The sequence below is a fragment of the Apodemus sylvaticus genome, chromosome 15 (assembly GCF_947179515.1).
Source record: "Apodemus sylvaticus chromosome 15, mApoSyl1.1, whole genome shotgun sequence".
NCBI lineage: Eukaryota > Metazoa > Chordata > Mammalia > Rodentia > Muridae > Apodemus > Apodemus sylvaticus.
In genome coordinates, this window is record NC_067486.1 from 18050608 (window position 1) to 18076854 (window position 26247).

A 26247-nucleotide genomic window follows, 5' to 3' on the forward strand; every position below is an offset into this window, starting at 1 on the left:
GTTGCAACAGTCCCCGTGGTTTTACCCTAACAAAATTCATTGCAGACGGCCACTGCACTTATTAATATCTTGTCTTTGAAGGCCTCTGCTTTAGATAAACAGTTGCAGGTAAACCAGCACTTTCAGCTAGGTGTGTTAAATTTATTCCATCAAGCAGGTCTTTTACAGGATGATGATCATCATCTGTGGGATCTTGCTCAAGTTGTTGTCTATGTTATCCCATGATCAGCTTAACACAAAACCAAACACCTTGCTAGCATGACAGCACTAAATTTACAGCATAGCTATATAACTGGTACATGGAATTACTCATTTCTTTCTCTCTTACATCGACTACATCTAAATATTGTCTCTATTAATACTATTTGTAGCATTGGACCAAATGGCTCGAGTTTTTTAAACTTGTAGGGGCGAAGCTACTTCAATTAGTTTCTCTTCAAAGCCTTTTCATTTGTGCTACTATTCTTTTTTGAGGCATATTTTAGTTTTTTTTCCCATAATCTGGGCCATTGTTAAAGGTCTTGTGTCTCTGATTCGCTTAGTCTGTCATTGGTCTGTAAGACGGCTATGATTTATTTATTGGATATTTTCTTTCATTATATATTTTTATTTTATATATTCTTTGTTAACATTCCAAATGGTTTTCCTTTTCCCAGTTCCCATCTCCTCATATGTCCCATAAATCTTCTCTCCACCCATTCTCCAATCACCTCCCTCCTTTTTCTCTGTCCTGGCACTCCCCTCCAATGCTAGATCAAGCCTTTCCAGAATCAGGACCCTCTCCTTACTTCTTCATGGGAGTCATTTGTTATGCTAATTGTGCCTTGGTATTCAGAGCTTCTGGACTAATTAATATCCACTTATCAGGGATTGCATTCCATGTGTATTCTTTTGTGATTGGGTTACCTCACTTAGGATGATATTTTCCAGATACAGTCATTTGCCTAAATTTTCGTGAATTCACTGTTTTTAATTGCTGAATAGTATTCAGCAATTGTGTAAATATAGCACATTTTCTGTATTCATTCCTCCATTGAGGGACATCTGGGTTCTTTCCAGCTTCTGACTATCATAAATAAGGCTGCTATGAACATAAGGGAGCATGTATATTATTGCAGGCCAGGGAATCCTTTGGGTATATGTCCAGGAGAGGTATAGCAGGGTCCTCCAGAAGTGTCATGTCCAGTTTTCTAAGGAACCGCCAGACTGATTTCCAAAGTGGTTGTACCATCTTACAACCCCACCAGCAGTGGAGGAGTGTTCCTCTTTCTCCACATCCTCGCTAACACCTGCTGTCTCCTGAGTTTTTTTTTTTATTCGATATATTTTTTATTTACATTTCAAATGATTTCCCATTTTCTAGCCACCCACTCCCCGAAAGTCCCGTTAGCCATTCTGACTGGTATGAGATGAAATCTCAGGGTTGTTTTGATTTGCATTTCCCTAATGACTAATGATGTTGAGCATTTCTTAAGGTGCTTCTTGGCCATCCGAATTTCTTCAGTGGAAAATTCTTTGTTTAGAGCTGTACTCCATTTTTAATAGGGTTATTTGGTTCCCTGGGTCTAACTTCTTGAGTTCTTTGTATATATTGGATATTAGCCCTCTATCAGATGTAGGGTTGGTGAAGATTTTTTCCCCCGATTTGTTGTTTGCCATTTTGTCCTTTTGACAGTGTCCTTTGCTTTACAGAAACTTTGTAATTTTATGAGGTCCCATTTGTCAATACTTGATCTTAGAGCATAGGCTATTGGAGTTCTGTTCAGGAACTTTTCCCCTGTGCCATTGTCCTCAAGGGTTTTCCCCAGTTTCTTTTCTATTAGTTTCAGTGTGTCTGGTTTTACTTGGAGGTCCTTGATCCACTTGGATTTGATTTAGTACAAGGAGATAAGAATGGATCAATTCGCATTCTTCTGCATGCTGATTTCCAGTTGAGCCAGCACCATTTGTTGAAAAGGCTATCTTTTTTCCACTGGATATTTTCTGCTCCTTTGTCTTTGATCAAGTGACCATAGGTGTGTGGATTCATTTCTGGTTCTTCAATTCTATTCCATTGGTCCACTTGCCTGTCTAGCTAGAGCAATTAGACAACATAAGGATGTCAAAGGGATGCAAATTGGAAAGGAAGAAGTCAAATTATCACTATTTGCAGATGGCATGATAGCCTACTTAAGTGACCTGAAAACCTCCACCAGAGAACTCCTACAGCTGATAAACAACTTCAGCAAAGTGGCTGGTTATAAAATCAACTCAAGCAAATCAGTTGCCTTCCTATACTCAAAGGATAAGCAGGCTGAGAAAGAAGTTAGGGAAATGACACCTTTCACAATAGCCACAAGCAATATAAAGTATCGTGGTGTGACTCTAACCAAACAAGTGAAAGATCTATATGACAAGAACTTCAGGTCTGAAGAAGGAAATTGAAGAAGACCTCAGAAAATGGAAAAATCTTCTATGCTCATGGATTGGCAGAATTAATATAGTTAAAATGGCCAGCTTGCCAAAAGCAATCTACAGATTCAATGCAATCCCCATCAAAATCCCAACTCAGTTCTTCACAGAGTTAGAAAAAGCAATTTTCAAATTCATCTGGAATAACAAAAAACTCAGGATACCTAAAACTATTCTCAACTGCAAAAGAACTTCTGGGGGAATCAGTATCCCAGACCTCAAGCAATACTACAGAGCAATAGTGTTAAAAACTGCATGGTATTGACACAGGGACAGGCAAGTGGACCAATAGGATATTTTCTTTAGTGGCATTTCGAATGTTATTCCCTTTTCTAGTTTCCCCTCTGAAAACCCCTTATCCCATCCCCCTTACCCTGTTCACTATCCCATCCACTCTACCTTCTCTGTCTTGGCATTCCTACACTGGGGCATTGAGCCTCCTCAAGACCAAGGGCCTCTCCTCTCATTGATATCTAACAAGACCATCCTCTGTTACACATGTAGCTGGAGTCCTGGGTCCTTCTTTGTGTACTTTTTGGTTGGTGGTTTAGTCCCTGGGAACTCTGGTGCTGCAGGTTGGTTCATATTATTGTTCCTCCTATGGGACTTCAAACCTCTTCAGCACCTTGGGTCCTTTCTCTAGCTCCTCCATTGGGGACCATGCTCTTAGTATTTATTTTTTAAGTAGTCTTGTAATCAACCATTTTGTTTAAAGCTTTTATCAGCTGTATGAGTCCCCTAGTAGAATGTCTAGTACCATTTATGTATATTATCTGCAAATAATTATAGTTTGATCCCTCCCTTTCCTATATAAAACACTTGATCTCTTTCATTTTTCTTATTGCTATAGCTGAAACTTCAAGTACAACATGACGTAGATATGGAGAGAGTGTTCAACATTTTCTTTTTTGTGATATTAGTGGTGATATTTGAGTTTCTCTCAGTTTGTTTTGATGTTGTCTGTGGGCATTATTTAAATTGCCTTTATAATGTTGAGGTATGTCCCTTGTATTCTTAGTCTTTTTAGGTACATTATAATAAAGGAGTGGCTGTCAAAGTCATTGTCTGCATTCAATGAGGTACTACATGTACAGTTTCCTTTCAGCTTGTTTATCTGAAATATCACATATTTGCATGTTGTTTTCATGGTTTAGGGACTTTTGTATTAGGTTTTGGTTTATGTTTTGTCAAAGAACTTAATGTGGGTTGGTAGGGAAGGAGAGAGTGTCTGGATGGACATGGTAGAGGAGAAGAATAGGATCAAAATATATTTAAATTAAAAATTGTTTAAATTAATTACAAGTATTTTATTAAAAAATAGACATAGATTTTTAGTCAATATAGAGTCAAGTCTGGGATACACTTCCTCAATTATTATCTTACTCATTAGTTGTTTGATAATTATTTGGTATCTCCTTTTAATGTACCAGTGTTTTTTATGTTTAAATATTTTTGTTGTGCCAACTTTCATACAACCAACTTTACTTTTACAAGATACTATTCAGGCATTCTCATTAGAAATTCCATTTCTCTTCACTCAAAATGTCAAATGGCCCCTTGATTATCAGAATTGACCATGCCTGTCTATCTTTTTCATTTTTATTTTCCTATTCAGAATTAAGGAGAGAATTCAAAGGTCATCCTGCTGTCTCATATTGAAAACAATCCCTGGCAGTCTCTTTCCAGTCCAGAAAAATAGTCACCAAGTCTGCTTATCTGAAAAGTATGCCAATTAAGCATTTCCAGTTTTACTTTATTCTCTTAATCTGATTTAAATCAATTCGAGCTTACAATACTATTCCTGTCCTCTGAGCTAGTTTCTTCTTCAACACTATTTAAACAAAAGGCCATTCTAAACCACAGGGCAGTCAATAAATTAAATCTGTAACCCACTATAACTTAAAGCAATGAAATGATTTATTCAATGTTTAAACAAAAATTTAACTTGCAAAATAAATTATTTTTCTGTAATTGAAAATTCATTTGATTAATGTAGCAACACATAGGTAGTTTCAATAGTGAAAAAGAATTTTAATCTAATTTTTCTTTCTTTTAAATTTACTCACCACCTATTTTAAATGACCATATATTTTGATATCTACACCAAGTTTTGCTAAAGCTGTAATTCAATTTTCAGTTCATTGACTCATAACAGAAAATAATAATTTGATCTATCTTTAGTTTAATTAGAACAGATAGAAGGACATAGATAAGGGAAGTAGATTAATCAAAAATTATGGGACTGTACTATTTAATTTTCTCACTACTGTGACAAACACCCGGCATGAAACAATTCGAGGGTATTGGGGTTCTCTTTGGGTGACAGCAATGTGGCTCAATCAAGTGAGGAGGGCATGCAGACCAACCCCTCCCCCACCCCTACCCCCAGTATTTTACCAGCTCAGTGAAACTCTGCTTTCAAAAGATTCCATAATCTTCCCAAACAATTCCATCATGTGTAAACAAATAATGCAAGCATATGAACTCATAGAGGAAATTCACATTTAGACAAACCAGAACTGTTGCATCATTCTGGAAGATGTTGAAACCATGAGTCCAGAACCAGCTGGTTAAATACCAAATGCTCCTACATTTTCATGTACACCTGAATTGCTGCTAAAAAAAAAAAAAAAAAAAAAACCACTGATCTCGGCTAATAAAAGTTTCCATTCTGAACAATCTTAGTCCACAACATCCCTTGTTAACCTTCTTCTCTGTTTGCCACTGTGATGAAACATTCATGTTCTCCTTTTCCACTTCAGCTTACATCGCCACTCGGTGCATTTTTGCTACACAGATATTTTAAGGAAATCCCGAAGCTTGCGGTGGGTAGTTAACAAAATTTGTCACAGAAGAGAATTCTTTTATGAATCAAAATTATAACAACATAAAACCCTTTTTATTACAGAAAACTCTTAGTTTTGTAGTATTTTATAGATATTAGTTGCTAATTTCATTTGAATAATGCAATGAGATATAATATAATATGTTTAGGGAATATTCTACAAGGAAAAAGTTTTATCTACAGGTAACATCCACTGGATAGACAAATCCATAACAATTAGTATTACAATTTTTTGATTTTTTTTATATTTTAAATATGGGAATAGTACTCCTTAATCTTTATGAGATAATAATTTTAGAAATCATGGGTATGCTAGCATCTTGATGTACTACCAATTCAATGTGTACATTGTGTCCCATACAACATGCCATAAAATATAATACAATTAACGGAAGTAAAATAATACATATTACATAGCACAATAATACATTGTAGAAAATTGTAGAAAATAGTACAATTTTAAAACATTAAGACTATAAGAGGAAAATTTCTACAGACAGAGTAGGCATAGATACTGTTCATATGCTTCATCAATTTACATAAAATTCTCTTTTATTCTATATTTTGTCAGTGGTGCAGTCTTGGTAGAGAACATTAGTATAAGTATCTGACACCTGGATAATTCCCTCTGGCTTCTAAGCTGCCTCTTTCAGGTTAAGTTGTGTTGTTTGGACTGATAAAAAATAGACTGTATGAACTGTCTTTGCTACCTAAAAGACAGTACTCATTAAGATAGTCCTGAAGACTTTACCTATATGACTGTGCTGGCTGGTTTTGTGTGTCAACTTGACACAAGTTAGTGTTATCACAGGGAAAGGAGCTTTAGGTGAAGAAATGCCTCCATGAGATCCAGTAGTAAGGCTTTTTCTCAATTGGTGATCAAGGTGGGAGGGCCTTTAGGGGTAGTGCTATCTCTGGGCTGGTAGTCTTTGGTTCTATAAAAAAGAAAGCTGAGCAAGCCAGTAAGTAACATCCCTCCATGGCCTCTGCATCAACTCCTGCTTCCTGACTTTGAGTTCCAGTCCTAACTCTCTTTGGTGATGAACAGCAACGTGGAAATTTAAGCTGAATAAACCCTTTCCTCTCCAACTTGCTTCTTGTTTATGATGTTTGTGCAAGAATAGAAACCCTGACTAAGACAATGACATTTCTTCAAGAACATCAAATTTAACTTTGCTTGAACAGATGATAGGTACCAAGGACATAGTTGTGTGTGTTCTTAGTGGCTATGAGTAAATTTGTGTTATCTGTTCTGAATTTCATTAGAATACTCCATTGATTGCTCATGACTTTCTTGGAAAACCACCAATGTAGTTTGTTATTTTAAAATCCAGTGCTATTTCAATGTTTTTCAATTTTAAACTATGTATTAAAATATATTTTGAAAGTATAAGTGTTTTCTGCATGTATGTATGCTTACCACAAGTGTGCTTAGTGTCTGTGGAGGAAAGAAGACAGTTTCAGATTCCCATGAGTTGGAATTACAGACATTTGTGAGCCACCATATGGGTGATAGGAGCCAAACCCAGGACCCCTTCTGCAGCATCAAGTGGTCTTCACAATTTATCCATCACACAATCCTAAAACATTTTCATTACAAGTACTTATTTACTTTGAACCCTGTATAAAATTGGATGTCAAAGTTCTCTTGAAATATTAACACACACACATTTTAAAATAGTGAACTCTGGCCCCTGTTAATGTCAAATAAATAGTAAATTACTTAGCAAATGTCTCAATAAATACCAATTTTTAAGTAAGTTTAGAATCAGATTGGCAAGTTTATATGAAAAATAAATCACAAATTGTATTTTAAATTATATTCTTTCTACCAAAATAATATAAATGTGTTTTTATATATTCAACAACTGGAAAGAATATTCAAATAACATGGATTCTGGTTCTTATAAAAAATAGAATAATCTTACATAGAAAAAGTAATATTTCAGTTAAATGTTCATTGTCTAAGAGTGGACCTGATAATTTTGGGTTTATGTATGAGGGAGGCCATAGTGTATTCATGTTTACACACATAAATACATGCATTTGACACAGAAATTTGAAGATTTTACATTATCACTTTAACTGACAGAGAAATTTAAAATCTACTTATGTTCAGCTGGATTAAATTTACCTTTCTAGAATAAACTATCTGTGCATATATATATATATATATATATATATATATCTTCTAAAATAAAATTAAAACTTTCTTAAATAAAAATTTTTGCTATCACAAGAAAACATGTAATACATTTACAAATAAAAACATTAAAATGTGTTAAGATTTTCTTTCAATTGTTATCTTCCTATGATATGATTTTGATGTTTTTTTAGGTTGGCACATTGCCACATATTATGAACTTTAGAATTATACAGAGTACAAGCTGGATGACCTTGTTATTTGTTACCAGCATTTTTCTAAATGGCGTAAGTCAAGTGTAAATGACTTGATTATACCTGTGGATAACATTCATTGAGAATGTTTAGTATAATTTTGCCTAGAATATTCAATGTTTATTATAATACAATGATAAAGGCAAAAACAATTATTACCACTGAACTTGACAATACTGAATTTGTCTCTTTCTGAAACATTTAGAGTTTCCTGGAATATTTTAATGTTCTTGCTGTATTAAATCCTGGACTTTAATAACAAAGTTAAAGAGTCAAGTGTTTATCTGCTTGTTTAGTTTATTGAAAAGTTTAATGATAGGAGAACAAATTTGGGATACTTGGAATACTAATTTCCCAAAGTAAAATAGAGAAACTGGTAGAGATGAAATACTATTATTAGATGCCTAACTCTTAGAGAATTTACCTGTAGACAGAACAGCCTAAAACCTCTATCATATTAATAACCCAAGATATTTCTTAGCTAAAAACATATTTAAAAATACACTATAATATTATTATTTGTAATTATTAACTGACAGAATGTATTCCAGATCATAGAGTTTTAATTTTACAGGACTCCATTGTGATAATTGTTTCAGTCCTATCAACTTTCATTTTCTTTGGTTCAAAACAGAGATTGTTTTTTTAAAAGAACATTCTTTTTTTTTATTTGATATATTTTTAATTTACATTTCAAATGATTTCCCCTTTTCTGGTCCCCCACTCCCCAAAAGTCACATAAGCCCTCCTCCCTCCCCCTATTCTCCCACCCACTCCTTCCCACTTCCCTGTTCTGGTTTTGTCTTATACTGCTACACTGAGTCTTTCCAGAACCAGTGCATAGTTTATCTAACATCTTGAAAAAATATTATTAAAATATGATTGTGTTTTTATTATTTGCAAAATCTACCATTTGATATACTAATGCCAGCTCTTCCATCTGTTATTTGATAAAGACTAAAACATAGTAACTTTATTCAATATTCTTTAACAGTGATAACCTCAATAATACTGAAAAGGTATTAAAATTAAAATTTGCTATTTAAATAAGTACTCACATATGATTTTTTACAATTTAACTGAAATTCCTTTATGCTTGATTTTTTTTCTCCAACATGATGTATATCTCATTAGTGAGTAATCTCTCTCCAATCTCCCCACTTAGGCACATGGAAAAGTGTACACAAGTCTTCCATGTCCCAATATCAAACTCAGATGAGTACCAAGAATTTCAGCCTCATGAGTTCTAGCCAGTGCTAACTACTGCTATGAATATTTTCCCTTTTCTTTGTCATTTTTTATTTTGTTATATTCATACTGCTGTTCTATTTTGATCAATAACACTTTCCAAAGAGATTATTTTCTGTAATCTCTATTTCAGTACCCTACAACTTTTATCTAAACTCTATTTCAATTGAAGTTCTATATCTGGGATTTAAAAAATGTTTATTTCAACAGTATATATTTTGTTATTTTCAGGGACATGACGTTCAGATTATTTCCTGGTGAGAATTGAATAGATCTATCTAAAATGTTAAATATGTGAATGATACTGTCATATTTTTTCTAGAATTTTCTTATGCACTATTGATTCAAATGATTGTTTTAGGAACAATTGATTATGAATTAGGTGTCTTTTGAATAACATCATTTCTGGTAAGTAAAATGTATGATGTCACCAAACAGTTCAGAATCAGTATTGAAATCACTTGGATTAAATTTGGATGGTTTGAAAGTAATGTTTCTAAAAATTTTATGTCCCTCATATTTTAAGTTAGAATAACATCTGTTTACTGGTGTATCATTCCAATAATAATGCAAGGACATGAATGGAAACTGTTTAAGCCTAGCAGTGACTATAATCAATTGAGGAGAAGATATCAGAAAACACATTTATACAATACGATTGTAAGTTCTAAAATATCAAGATCTCTATATATTTCACATTTATAACTCATAGTGTCCCAGACTATGGTGGAGTAAACAAAAATAAAGTTAAAATTTTTAAGATCTTGGAGGTTAGTGCATGATTTTTTCCCCTTTGTGACACACATAATGCTCATGAAGACTTCCGAATATTGAGTGTATTAATTTTGTTTATCATTAAATGCCAATTGAAGGAGAAACATCCATTGGTTTACTCCTTTCTTGCTATTGACATAGTTGAGGAAATATCACTTAAGTTTCATAGTTTTCTTCAGTCATATTTAAGTGAGTGTCTCTTAAGGAAACCAGAAGGAGTGTATGAAACACTCATGAATGTGTGTGGTATTAAACAAAAAGTCCAAACTACCACCACCACTGTCACCACCAACACTGTCATCATCATCATCATCATCATCAACAACAACAAAAAAGAACAGTAACAAACAACAAATTATAAAGGAGATTTAAATTTGTCACATACAACATTAGGGAGGAAGGGTGTATAAATATTAATGACTACAAGGTCACTCAAGGTGCATGGAAGAGTTGAGAAACCAATGAAAACTTTGTCAATAAGACAATGTACTTTCAAACAGCAGCCTTGATGGCTGTCTTCTGAGAGGCCCATCAAGCAGCTGACTGAGACAGAAGCAGATATGCACAACCAATGGTTGGAAGTTGGGGACCCCTGTGGTTGAATTAGGGAAAGGCTGGAAGAAGCTGAGGAGAGTGACCTCAAAGGAAATCAGCAGTCTTTTTTTTATATTCGATATATTTTTTATTTACATTTCAAATGATTTCCCCTTTCATTGATCCCCCCTCCCCCCAAGTACCATAAGCCCTCTTCCCTCCCCTGTTCCCTCATCCACCCCTTCCCACGTCCTTGTTCTGGTATTACCCCTACACTGCTGCACTAAGCCTTTCCAGAACCAGGGGCCACTCCTTCCTTCTTCTTGGACATCATTTAATATGTGGATTGTGTCTTGGGTATTCCAAGCTTCTAGGCTAATATCTGCTTATCAATGAGTGCATACTATGAGTGTTCTTTTGAGACTGGGTTTCCTCACTTAGGATGATGTTCTCCAGCTCCAACAGTCTTAATTCACCTGAAACCAGGGGAACTCAAACACTGAACCACAATCCAGGCAGCATACACCAGCAGATATGAGGCCCCAGACTCATATATAGCAGAGGACTGGTCTGGCCTCAGTGGCAGAAGATATACCTAACCCATGAGAGACTTGAGGCCCCAGGGAATGGGGAGGTCTTTTGGGGTGTTGGGGAATGTGGGGGAGGTGGGGACATCTTTGAGATGACAGAGGAGGAATGGGATGGGAAACTGTTGGAAGGGAGAACCAGGAGGAAGAAAACAACTGGACTATGAAAAAAATGATTAAAGATAATAAAAATAATACATTTCTGTAGGGTTTAAAAAAAATAAACACAAAAGCCCAAGAAGATTCTCAAAGACTATAACCCACTTAACTTTTTTTTTTTTTTTTTAGAGAAAATATCAGTGGCCTTCATGACTTTGGTGACAGCCTAGGTCATGGTGAATATGGTGGCACTGGAGATGGTTATCATGAGTTTGATAATGATCTAAGCAATTTTAGAGGTACCAGAAGTTACATTGATTTTGGCATGTATAAGAACTTGGCTTAAAATATTGGATATTCATAAAGTGTAAAATAAAGGACTTAAAAAAGAGTATGTGGATCCCAATTTGGGGCCATCACTGGACCTCCTTTCCCCCAGTCTCTTCTCCATTTTTGTCCCTGCAGTTCTTTTAGGGAGGAACAATTCTGGCTCAGAGTTTTTGACTGTGGCATGGCAACTCCAACCTTCCACTTGATGCCTTGTCTTTCTACTGCCGGTAGACTTTATGAATTACCTCTCCACACTGTTGAGCCCCAATGAATAGGGAGGTGTGGGGGTGTGGGGGTATCCTCATGGAGATGGGGGAGGAGGGTTGGGATGAGGAACTGTTGGAGGGCAGAACAACATGGAGCTAATGACTAGATTGTAAAAAAATATTAAAGATAATAAAAAGAATATGCATACTAATGAAAGTATGAAAGTTGTTACATGTAAGATGCATTATCAAAATAAAAGTTCCTCTATCGAGCTTTCTATATAATTCATTTTCCTTTCACATCATATAAATGTTTGTAAGGTGGAGTACTTTAAAAGAACTGAGCTTCTCCTTCAACTCTCTTGTAATTACTATAGTACCAATTCACCAAACAAATATATTTTTATTATATTAAACATATTTGAATATGCCTTCTGTAATACTGTATATTGTACCCACAGGAAATTTACTTAAAATATTTTTGTATAGTAATCCAATTAAAGTAAAATATGTTCTGTAGCTTAAGAAATAGCATTGCTTAATCATCATAGGAATACTTTATTACAACAGTTCTGAGCATTTCATAAGACTCTAAAAGCATTTTTACAGTTGCAAACATAAGCACAAGCAATCAACCAAAATAGTAGAACTTTCCTGTATAAAGTTTTGGGATTTTTTTTTATGCTGTTAATCTTCCCATGCTGCAAGAACCTAAGTTTATTATTTGTACTTGAAATATATAAATCTAATGCTTTGGTTGTAACAGACTCAAGAGATTATCTTTCCTATTCATAAAGTTTCATTTCCTAAAATGTAAAGGGACATCAGATACAACTTTAAATTTATCTTTCATAAGAATTTTATAGTCCACTGAACACACTGTGCAATATTTCAGTTTGATGTATGAGTTTAAGGCCTCTTTTAATTTTAAAAAGTCATTAAATCCTGAATTGATATTTTTCTTCTATTTTTAAAACATTTTGATATGTGAGTTTATTTTGAAATTTGTATCACTATCTCTCAGCTTGTCTCCTGTCCACACAAACATCCTACTCACTCAACATCATGTAATATCTCTTCTCTTGATTTATGAAGTGTAGTGTAGTTTGTGTTATCTATGTACTCTTGGGTACAGGGCCCGTCATTTTGTTTTGTCAACCTACCAGAGCATACACTGCTACCAAAAACAAACAAACAAACAAAACAAACCCCCGAAAAATCCCTTAACTCTGTATCTACTAGAAACTATAAAATATCAGAAATTCTTCTGCTAACTTTGGGAACCCAAGTAAATCTACTCTGTCAACTTTCGAACTTTGTATGGTGTAAGTTTGCATAGAATTTTTACATGCTGTCACAACTGATATGGGTTCATACGTGCAACTGTTTTGTTATTTCCTGGAAAATATTGTTTCCCTATCAACCACATATGTGTGGTCACAATAGATTATAGAATCTTTCCCCACCCTCTTCTATTATGTCACCACAGAACTGAAGAGAAGGGTTAAGTATATACGTCCTATTGAAGCATAAATAATATACAGTTTCTTAGTCTCTGAACATATACTAAAGGTTATGTTTAGGTAATTATCTTTACCTTTACCTTTAGGTTAATTACCTTTAGGTTAATTACCATCTACTACATGGAAAAATAGACTCAGTTATGGGTTAAGCAATTCACTAATCTATGAACAATAATAAATCGTTGGAAATCAGCTTGATACAACGTTCATTTGGGAGATGGGTTGTACTAAAATCCACTGAGAATATGTGAACTATCTAGCAATATGTTATAGACTATATATTAGTGGTGTAAGATATGGATTTCACATTGATTCCTACTATCACACTAGCTTCACTGTTACTTGATAGGGCATACTATATTAGGCAGGCATTACTATATATCCCAGAGATCAAACCTGCATAGATTGATGACTGTTATTCCCATCTTGTGATATACATCATACCTTCCTACACTATGGGTGCTAGCTGAAGCATCAAAGTCTGCACCAGATTTTTTCTTCATATTTTGTAACAAAAGAAGTGGTATTATTGTCAATAAGGGTCTTACTGAAAACATTAGGCATATAGCCAAGAAAAATATGAATTGCCTGAAATATTTGGGGTTTTATGGGAACTCATTTACCAATAACACTAAGAAAGGTAATCCATTCCTGGTGTGGCACTTCTTATTATGAGCCTGCTGTTTTGATACTACTAAAGTCATCTAAAAATTTTCTGCCTCAAATTAGGAATATTTGATAGGTTTCTGCATAATATGCTTCAATAATTTGGACCACATTATCCATAACAATACAGTGGTATTTTGAAGGAGGATATTCATCTGTTTATCAACACTTAATCCTTCATATAATTCCACGATCACTGTTTCACTGGCACTATAACCACTTTGTACTTTAAAGGTAATTTTGTAATGTGTCTAAATATATGGCAATTGAGATAAATTACATTATTAAAAATCTTCACTTCTATATCCGGCCCCAATCAGCCAGCACTTGTAGGCACCCACAATAGTGCCTGGGGTTTGTAACTGTATATAGGCTGCATCCCTAGTGTGGGGGGGAAGTCTCTGTGTGGTCTTTCCATCAGACTCTGCTCAACCTTTTGTCTTTGTATTTCCTTCTATGGGCTTTTATTTCCTCCTTTCTACAAAGGACTCAAGGATCCATATTTTATTCTTCCTCCTTCTTGGGCATCATTTGATATGTGAATTGTGTCCTGGGTATTCCAAGCTTCTGGGCTAATATCCACTTCTCAGTGAGTGCATACCATGAGTGTTCTTTTGTGATTGAGTTACCTCACTCAGGATGAAATTTTCCAGTTCCACCTATTTGTGTAAGAATTTCATGAATTCATTGTTTTTAATGGCTGAATAGTACTCCATTGTGCATGTATACCACATTCTCTGTATCCATCACCTGGGAGACAAATACTGAGGGGGACACTCTCAGTCAGCCTTTGAACTGAGCACAGGGTTACCAGTGGGGAAGCTAGAGAAAGAACCAAAAAAGCTGAAGGGGTTGCAGTACCACTGGAGGAAGAACAATATGAGTCACCCAGTACTCCCAGAGCTCCCAGGGACAAAGCATCAACCAAAGAGTACACATGGAGTTTCCCATGACCCCAGACACATAGGCAGCAGAGGATAGTCCTGCTAGACACCAAACGGAGGAGAGGCCCTTGGTCCTGGAAAGAATTGACGTCATAGTGTGGAGTAATACTAGGACAGGGAAATGGATGGGGGGGGGATTGATTGGCTTATGGGATTTGGGGGGAATGGGGGAACCAGGAAAGGGGACAACATGGTCCCAAAATGTAAATAAAGAATATACCTAATTAAAAAAAAAGATAAAAAATAGTCTTTACTTCTTTATTATTAGCAGATGTATAATTGAGAAAAATTACTTCCACTTTAAGGGTTATTTATTGTTTATATAATCATGTTGGATGTTTGCGTGTAAAATTTTATTATGTGCAAATATCAGCTTTTAATGTGAAAGGTAGTAATTGTCTTGATCTCCTCCTTCCCCCCTCCCAGATAACAGTCTTTTTTCTGATACTTTTATGTTGTTCATATATCAGTAAAGTATTTTTACTTAGTTTTCTGACACTAGATATTCCAGGGAACGATTTCATAAAGTAAACTTTATATAGATAAGTCATAAAAATCATCTATCTGTAACTTGTTTAAAAGCATTCATTGGAGATTTCAACTCTTATCACTTTCTTGTGTGTGTTCCTGGAAGGCAAAATTATTATAAATTTTAATAGAAATGCTTTAATCATACCAGTACTGTTTTTAAACTTAAGTAGTTTTTGACATTTCTTTCTTTCCTTCAGATAATATACTCTGTCACTGACAACTGAAGGTCATGAAACACTGTCTTCCTAATACAGTTGAGAATAGTAATTTTAAGTGTGACCTGTGTCAACCAAACTTATTTGTTAAAGACTTTTCTATGAAATTTTATTGCAATTTGTTTATATACACAAGTGAGGTCATTCAGTGAAATTGAAATTATTGCCCTCTAATTCATAAAGTCATAACAAGATAAGGCAATTTTAAGGCAAAGTAACTATCAAACAGACATTGTAACATGACTTTAGATAGATGGCTTTTAAATTTTTTGAGCCATGACAAAAAAGAATTAATTTAATTTCTTTCTATTAATGTGTGACATAAATTACATTAAATAAAATCTGGTGAATAAAGCAGCTGAAAAATTATTATTATCAATATGTTTACAATTGTGTATAGTGTTATATTTGTGTAATTGCTCTTAATAGATTCATTTTTTTTCACTCAATGAGAGGAAGGACTAATGTGATTTATGAACACTCAGAAAGCTTAGGTTCATGGGGTCCCTTTCTTAGGTTACACAGATATTAAATGAAGCTAGGGAGGAAGAGACTTGGGAGAAGCACATTAGACAAGGAGATTAAGTGCTGCATTTTCCTAACTGGATACCTTCGCATTGGGAGATTTTCAGTGATGTGGCTACCTTCACTTCACTCAAGATTCTGTAAGCAACTTTGATGATTCACTGGTTCACCATCCTGTACTTGTTTGGAACAATTTCTTCGATATACTGTTACATATTCTATCTGGTATGAACAAAATTATTCTAGGAAAATTTGTGTAACAATATTTCCTCAAAAATAATTTAGTGAAATATTTCCCCATGATAAAATCAATAAAAATACTTGAGAAATTATATTAAAGAAGACTTTCTGATTACCTAATTGAATAAAGCTCATTTCTTAAGTTAGTATAAAGCACATTAAAAATGTAAACATTATGTACAGGTATTCTTTCGAGGTTGGTGTCTAACCAATCACAGATGTAAAGAGTTTTGTTTCCCAATTTGCTTTGCAATGTAGAAGGCAAGTAAGAGCGAATTCCACATTTTAGATCATCACAAATGTTTGCACATCATATTATCACTTAGCTCTCCTGTGTCTTATATTCAGAATAAGGTTCAAAACAAACCTGACCCCACTATTCTCTCATATAGCTCTCAAAAATAGACTAAAACAGAAGGTTGTGCATAATATTTGAAGATAAATTTTTCCCAAATGTATTTCTGGTTAAAAGGTTGGTAAATAGATCTGCATAAATTAAAAATTAATCAGAATTACAGTAAACTTTTGACTCCTGTTTATCTCAAAACATGATTATAGGTTTTCACATGCAGCATGCACAGTACCTTAAAAGTTTATATCTTGAAGTAAAATACAACTGGGAGATGGAAATTGAACATAATGCTGATTTTCATATCATTCTCAACTCCATATATGGGAAGGCAGGTTTACTGCATACAAAATAATAAAATTCAAATAACATTTCTAATACTGTAGAAATGAAAGAGAAGTCTCCATGCATCTTCCTGTATATTATTTAAGAAGCATATTTATTAAAGGTTGCTGCATGTATTTAAATATGCATGTATTTGTTGACTTAGTGATTTTTAAATGAAAATATTCTATCAATGCATAGCTCAATTATTTTTATTTTATAGCTAAAGCAAAGTCTCCAAATAATCACTTTTAAACTTGAAAATTTGAATCTTTTATGATTCCAAAAAGTTTGAATAGTGTTTTACCTGAGAACCAATGAAGTTCTGATTTCTGTCTCTTAAATTTTCTTGCAAAAAACTAGAAGGATATATAATTTGAGAAAGCAGCTAATGGCTTCATCAGGAAGAATCTTCCTCTGACAGATCATGTTTCCCACACTATTTTTGGCATTGACTGTGTACTACAGTACTGATCATCACAGTACTAAACAGGAATGCATACATATTTGGGACTACTATGGTTAAGGTTTCCAGATACTCTGCTATGCTATCAGATGCCCCTAAGAAACAACATCCTTTCCTTCAGAAGTCTCTCCAAAGATTAGCTAGACACAATTTCTATACCTCATAATAAGCAACCAATAGTAATCATAATAACAAATTAATTTAGGTATAACAATTAATATTATTGCATTGTTGCATCTCTTAATATGTAATAATCTTAGTATGTATAACTTTAAACTTTGTCTCAGTGTCAATCAAACCTGCATTGTAATTCTCAAATAAACAATTCCGTGATATTTACTAACATATTATACAAGCTATAAATATTTCATTTTATTTGTAAATTTATAATAAAATTAGTCTTTCTTCAATTTGTACTAATCTAGAAGAGAATGAATTTTCTTACAGGAAAATTTACATGTATATTCTCATCGTAACACAATACTGGCCTGAACATAATAACATTCCCTTGTTTTGTTAACAACAATTAGTTTAGTCCAGATTTTCAAATATTTATGTTAACAATTTTTAAAGCAATTAAATATATAGTAGAAACATAAATATTATTTGAGATATTTCGATTTATTTCACCTTACTAATTATATTACAAATTCTTATTAATTGCTAATATTTAATATTTTTTATAATTTTTTATTTTCAATATTCTTTGTTTACAATCAAAATGATTAAACTGTGTTAGTTAATAGTCTTCCCTGACACATATACAGCAGAGGACTGCCTGGTCTGGCCTCAGTGAGAGTGGAAACATATAACCCTCCAGAGACCTGAGGCCCCAGGAAGTGAGGAGTCTTGTCAGAGGGTGGGGCATTACACCAATGAGAATGGCTAAGTGCAGGGAGCTTTCAGGTCAGGAGAGGGTAGTTGGGGGGTGGGCATGGAGTAGGACTCTGGTGTGGTTTTTAAGTCTGCAGGTCTCTGGATGTTCTAGCTCTCTAACTGTACTGAAATGCTTATGATAACTTCTAAAAAGTCCTTAAAACATTCTTGCTCTTTCTGAAGGTGAAAGACTTAGGTGTAGCCAACAACAGAGGAGTAAGTAATGTGGCCTTTGTTCTATCTCATCAGGAACTGCTCTGTTCTAACTTTCGGTTTGCTAGTAGGAAGTCACAGGAAGAAGAGGGACACTTTGAGGAGTGAGTATAATGTTTATTATTAAGTTATAAAAAGTTTTCTATGAAAGCTATAGAAGGGGAAAAGCAGAAAATTCTTAGGCGGGGAGAAAGGAAAAAATTATTCTCTTTTTTCTCCTCTCTTTGTCCTCAGTACTTATACATCTTTCAGAATATATGATCACATGTTAAAAAGTTCATCAAAAGTTCACACAAAAAAATCAAATCATAAATTGAAATATAAGTTTATAACAGAGAATGTTTACATGCATATCCATTAGAAGTAATTATCTTCCTAAATATCCATCACCTGTCATGGCTCCACAGGTTCACAGAAGGTAGAAAAAAACCATAACTAAGTTATTAGTGATGGTTTATATTGATAAACCCAGTCAACATTTTAGCTTCTGTCCTAGCATTTACAATAAGTTGCTAGTTCTGTTTTTATGACCTTTGGTTAATTATTTTACAACCTCTTGGAATGTGCTCTGAGTAGTATAAAATCTGGTTACTATCTAAGAGCAATTAACTGATAACACATGGGAGACTGGCAGAGTTCTCCTTGCAGTTTTGACTATCAGAAAAGGGCCTAATAGCAGTCCCACTATAAAAGAGCTTAATAATCAAGGATATAATTTCAGGAATTCTTATAAGATCATCATTAAGAGATAAGAAGTCATCTATTTGTCTACATAACATCAGTATAAGACAGTACACCCTCATAGATCTGTAGAGATCTGCTCAAAAGGAGAGAGCTCATACCTAGTTATTATTATATATGTTAAATTATAACAGGAAAAGCATATTAATAGCAGGGATCTTTTCTAAAATGAATTCTCTTGGCCTTGTCAATAAGAACAAATCAGTCACGGATTAATTTAAAGCAGACCATCTCAGGAACATCACCAGCTATTTATTAGTTTGTCCTTTTATGACTCCTGACAGTTGAGATCAAAAACTCAGGTGACAGCAGATGCTGGTAAGGATGTGGAGAAAGGGGAACTCTACAAAGTTCTTCTAGCCCTATGAAGAATTGATTTTGAATTTTGATGGCAATTGCATGGAATCTGTAGATTGCTTTCTGCAAGATGGCCATTTTTACTCTATTAATCCTGCCAATCCACAAGCATGGGAGACCTTTCCATCTTCTGAGATCTTCTTTGATTTCATTCTTCAGAGGCTTGAAGTTCTTGTCATACAGAACATTCATTTGTTTGGTTAGAGTCACACCAAGGTATGTAATATTTGTGACTATTGTGAATGGTGTCATTTCCCTAATTTCTTTCTCAGTTTGTTTATCCTTTGAGTAGAGGAAGTCTACTGATTTTTTTTTTTGAGCTAATTTTATATCCAGCCTCTTTGCTGAAGTTAATTATCAGCTTTAGGAGTCCTCTGGTGGAAGTTTTGGGGTTGTTTAAGTATATGATCATATCATCTGCAAATAGTGATTTTTTTGACTTCTTCCTTTCTAATTTGTAGACATTTGACCTCTTTTTGTTGTCTAATTGCTCTAGCTAGAACTTCAAGTACTATATTGAATAGATAGGGAGACAGTGGGCAGCCTTATCTGGTCTCCAATTTTAGTGGGATTGCTACAAGTTTCTGTCCATTCAGTTTGAATTTAGCTAAGGATTTGCTATACGTTGCTTTTACTATGTTTAGATATGGGCCTTGAATTCCTGTTCTTTCCAAGACATTCATTTGGAGTAACAAAAAACCCAGGAAAGTGGAAACTATTATTAACAACAAAAGAAGTTCTAGGGAAATCACCATCCCTGACCTCAAGCTCAACTACAGAGCAATAGTGATAAAACTGTATAGTATTGGTACACAGATAGGCAGGAAGATCAGTGGAGTAGAATTGAGGACACAGAGATGAATCCACACACCTATGGTCACTTGATATTTGACAAAGGAGCTAAAACCATCCAGAGGAAAAAGACAGAATTTTTATTAAATGGTGCTGGATCAACTGGCAGTCAGCACTTAGAAAAATGCAAATCAACTCATTCTTATCTCTTTGAACAAAGCTCAAATCCAAGTAGATTAAGGACCTCCACATAAAACCGGAAACAGTGAAGCTTATAGAGGAGAAAATAGGGAAGAGCCTTGAACACATTGGGCATAGGGGAAAATTTCCTGAACAGAACACCAATCAATGACTTATTTCTAAACCAGACTTGAGAAATCATAAAATTGCAAAGCTTCTGTAAGGCAAAAGACACTATCAATAAGACAAAATGGCAACCAGCAGATTGGGAAAAGATCTTTACCTATTCTATATCTAATAGAGAGCTAATATCCAATATATACAAAGAACTCTAAGACTCCACAGAATCAAATAACCCTATTAAAAATGGGGCATAGAGCTAAACAGAATTCTCAACTGAGAAAACTCTAATGGCAGTGTGATGCACCTTAAATAATGTTTAGAATCCTTCGTTATCAGGGAAATGCATATCAAAACAAGCCTGAGATTCCACCACACACCAGTCAGAATGGCTAAGATCTAAAACTTAGATGACAGCAGATGCTGGTGAGGATGTGGAGAAAGAGAAACACTCCCTCATTGGTGGTGAGATTGCAAGCTAGTACAACCACTCTGGAAATCAGTTTGATGGTTTCTCAGAAAATTAGACATAGTACTTACTACCTGAGGACCCAGCTATACTACTCCTGAACATATACCCAGAAGATGCTCCAACATGTAATAAGGACACATGCTCTACTATGTTCATAGCAGCCTTATTTATAATAGCCAGAAGCTGGAAAGGACCCAGATGTTCATCAACAGAGGCATGGATACAGAAAATGTGGTACATTTACACATTAGAGTACTACTTTGCAATTAAAAACAATGAATTCATGAAATTCTTAGGCAGATGGATGGAACGTGAAAATACTATCCTCAGTGAGGTAACCCAATCACTACATATATTGTGCACTCACTGATAAGTGGATATTAGCCAAAAGCTTAGAATAAACAAGATACATTTCACAGACCACATGAAGTTTAAGAAGAAGGAAGACCAAAGTGTTTACTTTGGCTTTTCTGAGAAAGGGAAGAAAATACTCCCCTTTTTATGCAATTATGGAGATAAAGTGTAGAGCAGAGACTGAAGGAAAGGCCATCCAGAGACTGTCCTATATGGGTATTTACCCTATAAACTGTGATCAAACCCTGACACTATTGTGGTGCCAAGAAATGCTTGCTAAAGGAAGCCTGATATGCTGTCTTCTGAGAGGCCCTGCAAGAACCTTACAAACACAGAGGCAGATGCTAGCAGTCAACCATTGGTCTGAGTGCAGGGTCTCCAATGGAGGAATTAGATAAAGGACTAAAGGAGCTGAAGTCGTTTGCCACCTCATAGGAAGAACAATATCAACCAACCAAACACCACAGAGCTCCCAGGGTCTACACCATCAACCAATGGGTACACAGGCTCCAGTTGCATCTGTAACAGTGGATTGCCTTGTCATGCATCAATAGGAGGAAAGGCCCTTGGTCCTATGAAGGTTTGATAGGTGCCCTAGCTTAGGGAAAATGCTGGGAGCCATCCCCAGCAAAGGTGTTTCGTATTGTTGGTTCTTCTAGAGGCAGTAGAGGGGCAGGGGAATGAGTGTTGTCAGGGGGTAAGACTCTGTCTTATGTAATTCTGAGGTAAGATTTTGTCTTATTGAAAATTTAAGGTATATGCTGTATAATAAATAAGTTTACTTATCTAAATCTACGTTACTATGCTACTATAGCTGATCTGTCTTCTATAATCCTCTGAGGCCAGAAACTGCAGTTTCTGGCATTTAGCACCTCTTTCTCAAACTGCTAAAGATTAGGTAAATTGGCAGGAACTGCTGGGCTCTGACTTTCAATCTGCTAGTCAGAAGTAGGAGGGAGAAAAAAAATGGGACATTAAGAGAACTGGTTAATGAGTTTATTACTAAGGTGTAGAACGTTTCCTATGAAAGTTATCTAAGAGGGAAAAAGCAGAAAGATTCTAAGTGGAGAAAGGGAAAAATTCTTCTAAGAGGGGAAAGGCAAAACTCTACTTCTACTCTCACTGCGGAAGGGGAAATTTTTCTACTCTAATCCTTTCTCATCTCTTTGTCCTCAGTACTTAAACATCTTTCAGAAGACATGACCATATGTTACAAGATTCATCACAAGTTCACACAAAATACCAAGTCATAAATTGAAATAGAAGTTTACAACAGAGAATGTTTACATGCGCATTCATTATGAGTAATTATCTAGGTAAACTTCTATCACTTGACTTCTCTACATGTTCATAGAAAGCTTAAAACCATAACTAAGTTATAAGTGAAGTTTTGTATAGATAAACCCAGTCAATATTTTATCTTCTGTCCTTATACCTATAATAAATCATTAGTTCCCTTTTTATGACCTTACGTTCTTTGTTTTACAACCTCTCAGAATGTGCTCTGAGTAGGAGAAAGTCTGGTTGCCATCTAAGAGCAATTAACTTGTGACACTTGGGAAACTGACAGAGTTCTCATTGCAGTTTTGACTATCAGAAAAGGACCTAGTAGCAGTCCCATTATAAATGAGCTTAATAATCACAGATATAATTTTAGGAATTCTTACAGGATCATCATTAAAACTTAAGTCATCTATTTGTCTGCATAGCATCATTGTAAGACAGTACATCTTCATGGATCTTCAGAGATCTGCTCCCAAGTGATGTGCTATTACATATTGATTATTATATAGGTTTAATAATAACAGGAAAAGCATATTTATAGCAGAAAGCTTTCCAAAAATTAGTCTGACACAGCCTTGCTTAATGAGGGCTCACCTGACACATATTATATAATAATCTGAAGCAGGCCATTTCAGGATGATCATCTGCTAGTATATTAGCTTGTCCCATAATGGCTCCTGACAGGAAATCAAAGGAGACTAAGAGGGAGTGGGTTGGGTGGAGGAACATCCTCTTAAAAGCAGGGGGAGGGAGGATGGGTTGTAGGTTTTGTGGGGGGGGGGGAATAGAAAAGAGAATAACATTTGAAATGTAAGTAAAGAACATACTCAATAAGAAAAAAAAGAGAGGAACACTCCTCCAATGATGATGTCATTGCAAGCTGGTACAATTGGGCATATACCCCAAAGATGCCCCAACATATCGCAAGGATATGTACTCCACTATATTCATAGAAGCCTTATTTATAACAGACAGAACCTGGAAATATGTCCCTCAAGGGAAAAATGGATACAGGAAGTGTGGCACATTTACACAATTGAATACTAGTCATCTATTAAAAATGCCTACTTCACAAATTTTGTAGGTGAATGGATGGAACTACAAAATATCAGCCTGAGTTCAATAACCCAGACCCAAAAGGACATGCATAGTACTTACTCACTGATAAAGTGATGTACACTCCAAAACTCAGAAAACTCATGATACAACTCACAGATCATATGAAGCTTGACAAGAAAGAAGGCCAAAGTGTGGATGTTTCAATCCCAATTAGAAAGAGGAACAAAATAATATCAGGAGACATGGGGTGGGAGGGATTTTGGTGGGAGAGGAGATAGGGAAGGAAAAAGGGGGGTAGGATCAAGCATGGGAAGAGGTAGAAGTCCAGAGGGCCAGGAGAATGAAAAGAAATATGTAGTTGTGTGAAGTGGGGAACAGGAGGAACTACTAGAAAGTCCCAGACACCAGGGATGTGAGAGGCTCCTAGAACATCCTAATAGTGATGACAGTAGCCAAAGTACCCAACAGTGGGAACATATAACCTGAAGAGACCACCTCTAGTAGATAGACATTGCCACCAGTTGAGGGATGGGGGCTACATACCTATTTCAAAAGCTTTAAATCAGAATTATTCCTGTCTAAGGAAAACACAATGACAAAAATGGATCAGAGACGGAAGGAAAGGCTATCCAGAGACTATCTGGATCTATCCCATCCTCAGACACAAACCCCGACACTATTGCTGATGCCAAGAAGAACTTACAGACAGGAGCCTGATATAAGTATCATTGAGAAGCTCTGCCAGCACCTGATCAATACAGAGCCAACCACTGGACTGTGCCTAGGAACCCTAGTGGACAAGCTGGTGGAAGGATCAAAGGAGATGAAGGGATGACAACCCCATAGGAAGAATAAAAGTATCAACTGGACCACTCAGAGCTGTCAGGAATTAAATCACCAATCAAAGAGTATACATGAGTAAGTCTATGGCTCCTACTATATATATCTAGTAGAGGATGGCCTTATCTGACATCAGTGGGAGGGGCATGCTTGGTCATGTGGAGGCTCATTGACCAGGGAATGGGGATGCTAGAGGGGTCAGGCAGTTGTAGGGATCAGCGAGTAGGAAGAGAATCACCCTCTTAGAGACAAAGGGGAGGGGATGCAGCATATCTGGTTTGCAGCTGGGAGGGGGAACAACATTTGAAATGTAAATAAATACAACAATTAAAAAATAAAAATTTCATTCCAATGTTGATATGTAAAATAAATAAATAAATAAATAAATAAATAAATAAATAAATAAATCAGGTATGTTCATACCCATAGATTTGAGAGGTACTCTCAACTTTAGTGGAAGTTTCTTTTTCAGAGGGCAGTCAGCAATGAAACCTATACTTTTCTTTTTTTTTTATTCGATATAATTTATTTACATTTCAAATGATTTCCCTTTTCTAGCCCCCCCACGCCCCGAAAGTCCCGTAAGCCCCCTTCTCTTCCCCTGTCCTCCCACCCACCCCTTCCCACTTCCCCATTCTGGTTTTGCCGAATACTGTTTCACTGAGTCTTTCCAGAACCAGGGGCCACTCCTCCTTTCTTCTTGTACCTCATTTGATGTGTGGATTATGTTTTGGGTATTCCAGTTCTCTAGGTTAATAACCACTTATTAGTGAGTGCATACCATGATTCACCTTTTGAGTCTGGGTTACCTCACTTAGTATGATATTCTCTAGCTCCATCCATTTGCCTAAGAATTTCATGAATTCATTGTTTCTAATGGCTGAATAGTACTCCATTGTGTAGATATACCACATTTTTTGCATCCACTCTTCTGTTGAGGGATACCTGGGTTCTTTCCAGCATCTGGCAATTATAAATAGGGCTGCTATGAACATAGTAGAGCATGTATCCTTATTACATGGTGTGGAGTCTTCTGGGTATATGCCCAGGAGCGGTATAGCAGGATCTTCTGGAAGTGAGGTGCCCAGTTTTCAGAGGAACCGCCAGACTGATTTCCAGAGTGGTTGTACCAATTTGTAACCCCACCAGCAGTGGAGGAGTGTTCCTCTTTCTCCACACCCTCTCCAACACCTGCTGTCTCCTGAATTTTTAATCTTAGCCATTCTGACTGGTGTAAGGTGAAATCTTAGGGTTGTTTTGATTTGCATTTCCCTAATGACTAATGAAGTTGAGCATTTTTTAAGATGCTTCTCCGCCATCCGAAGTTCTTCAGGTGAGAATTCTTTGTTTAACTCTGTACCCCATTTTTTAATAGGGTTGTTTGGTTTTCTGGATTCTAACTTCTTGAGTTCTTTATATATATTGGATATTAGCCCTCTATTTGATGTAGGATTGGTGAAGATCTTTTCCCAATTTGTTGGTTGCCGATTTGTCCTCTTGATGGTGTCCTTTGCCTTACAGAAACTTTGTAATTTTATGAGGTCCCATTTGTCAATTCTTGCTCTTAGAGCATACGCTATTGGTGTTCTGTTCAGAAACTTTCTCTCTGTACCGATGTCCTCAAGGGTCTTCCCCAGTTTCTTTTCTATTAGCTTCAGAGTGTCTGGCTTTATGTGGAGGTCCTTGATCCATTTGGATTTGAGCT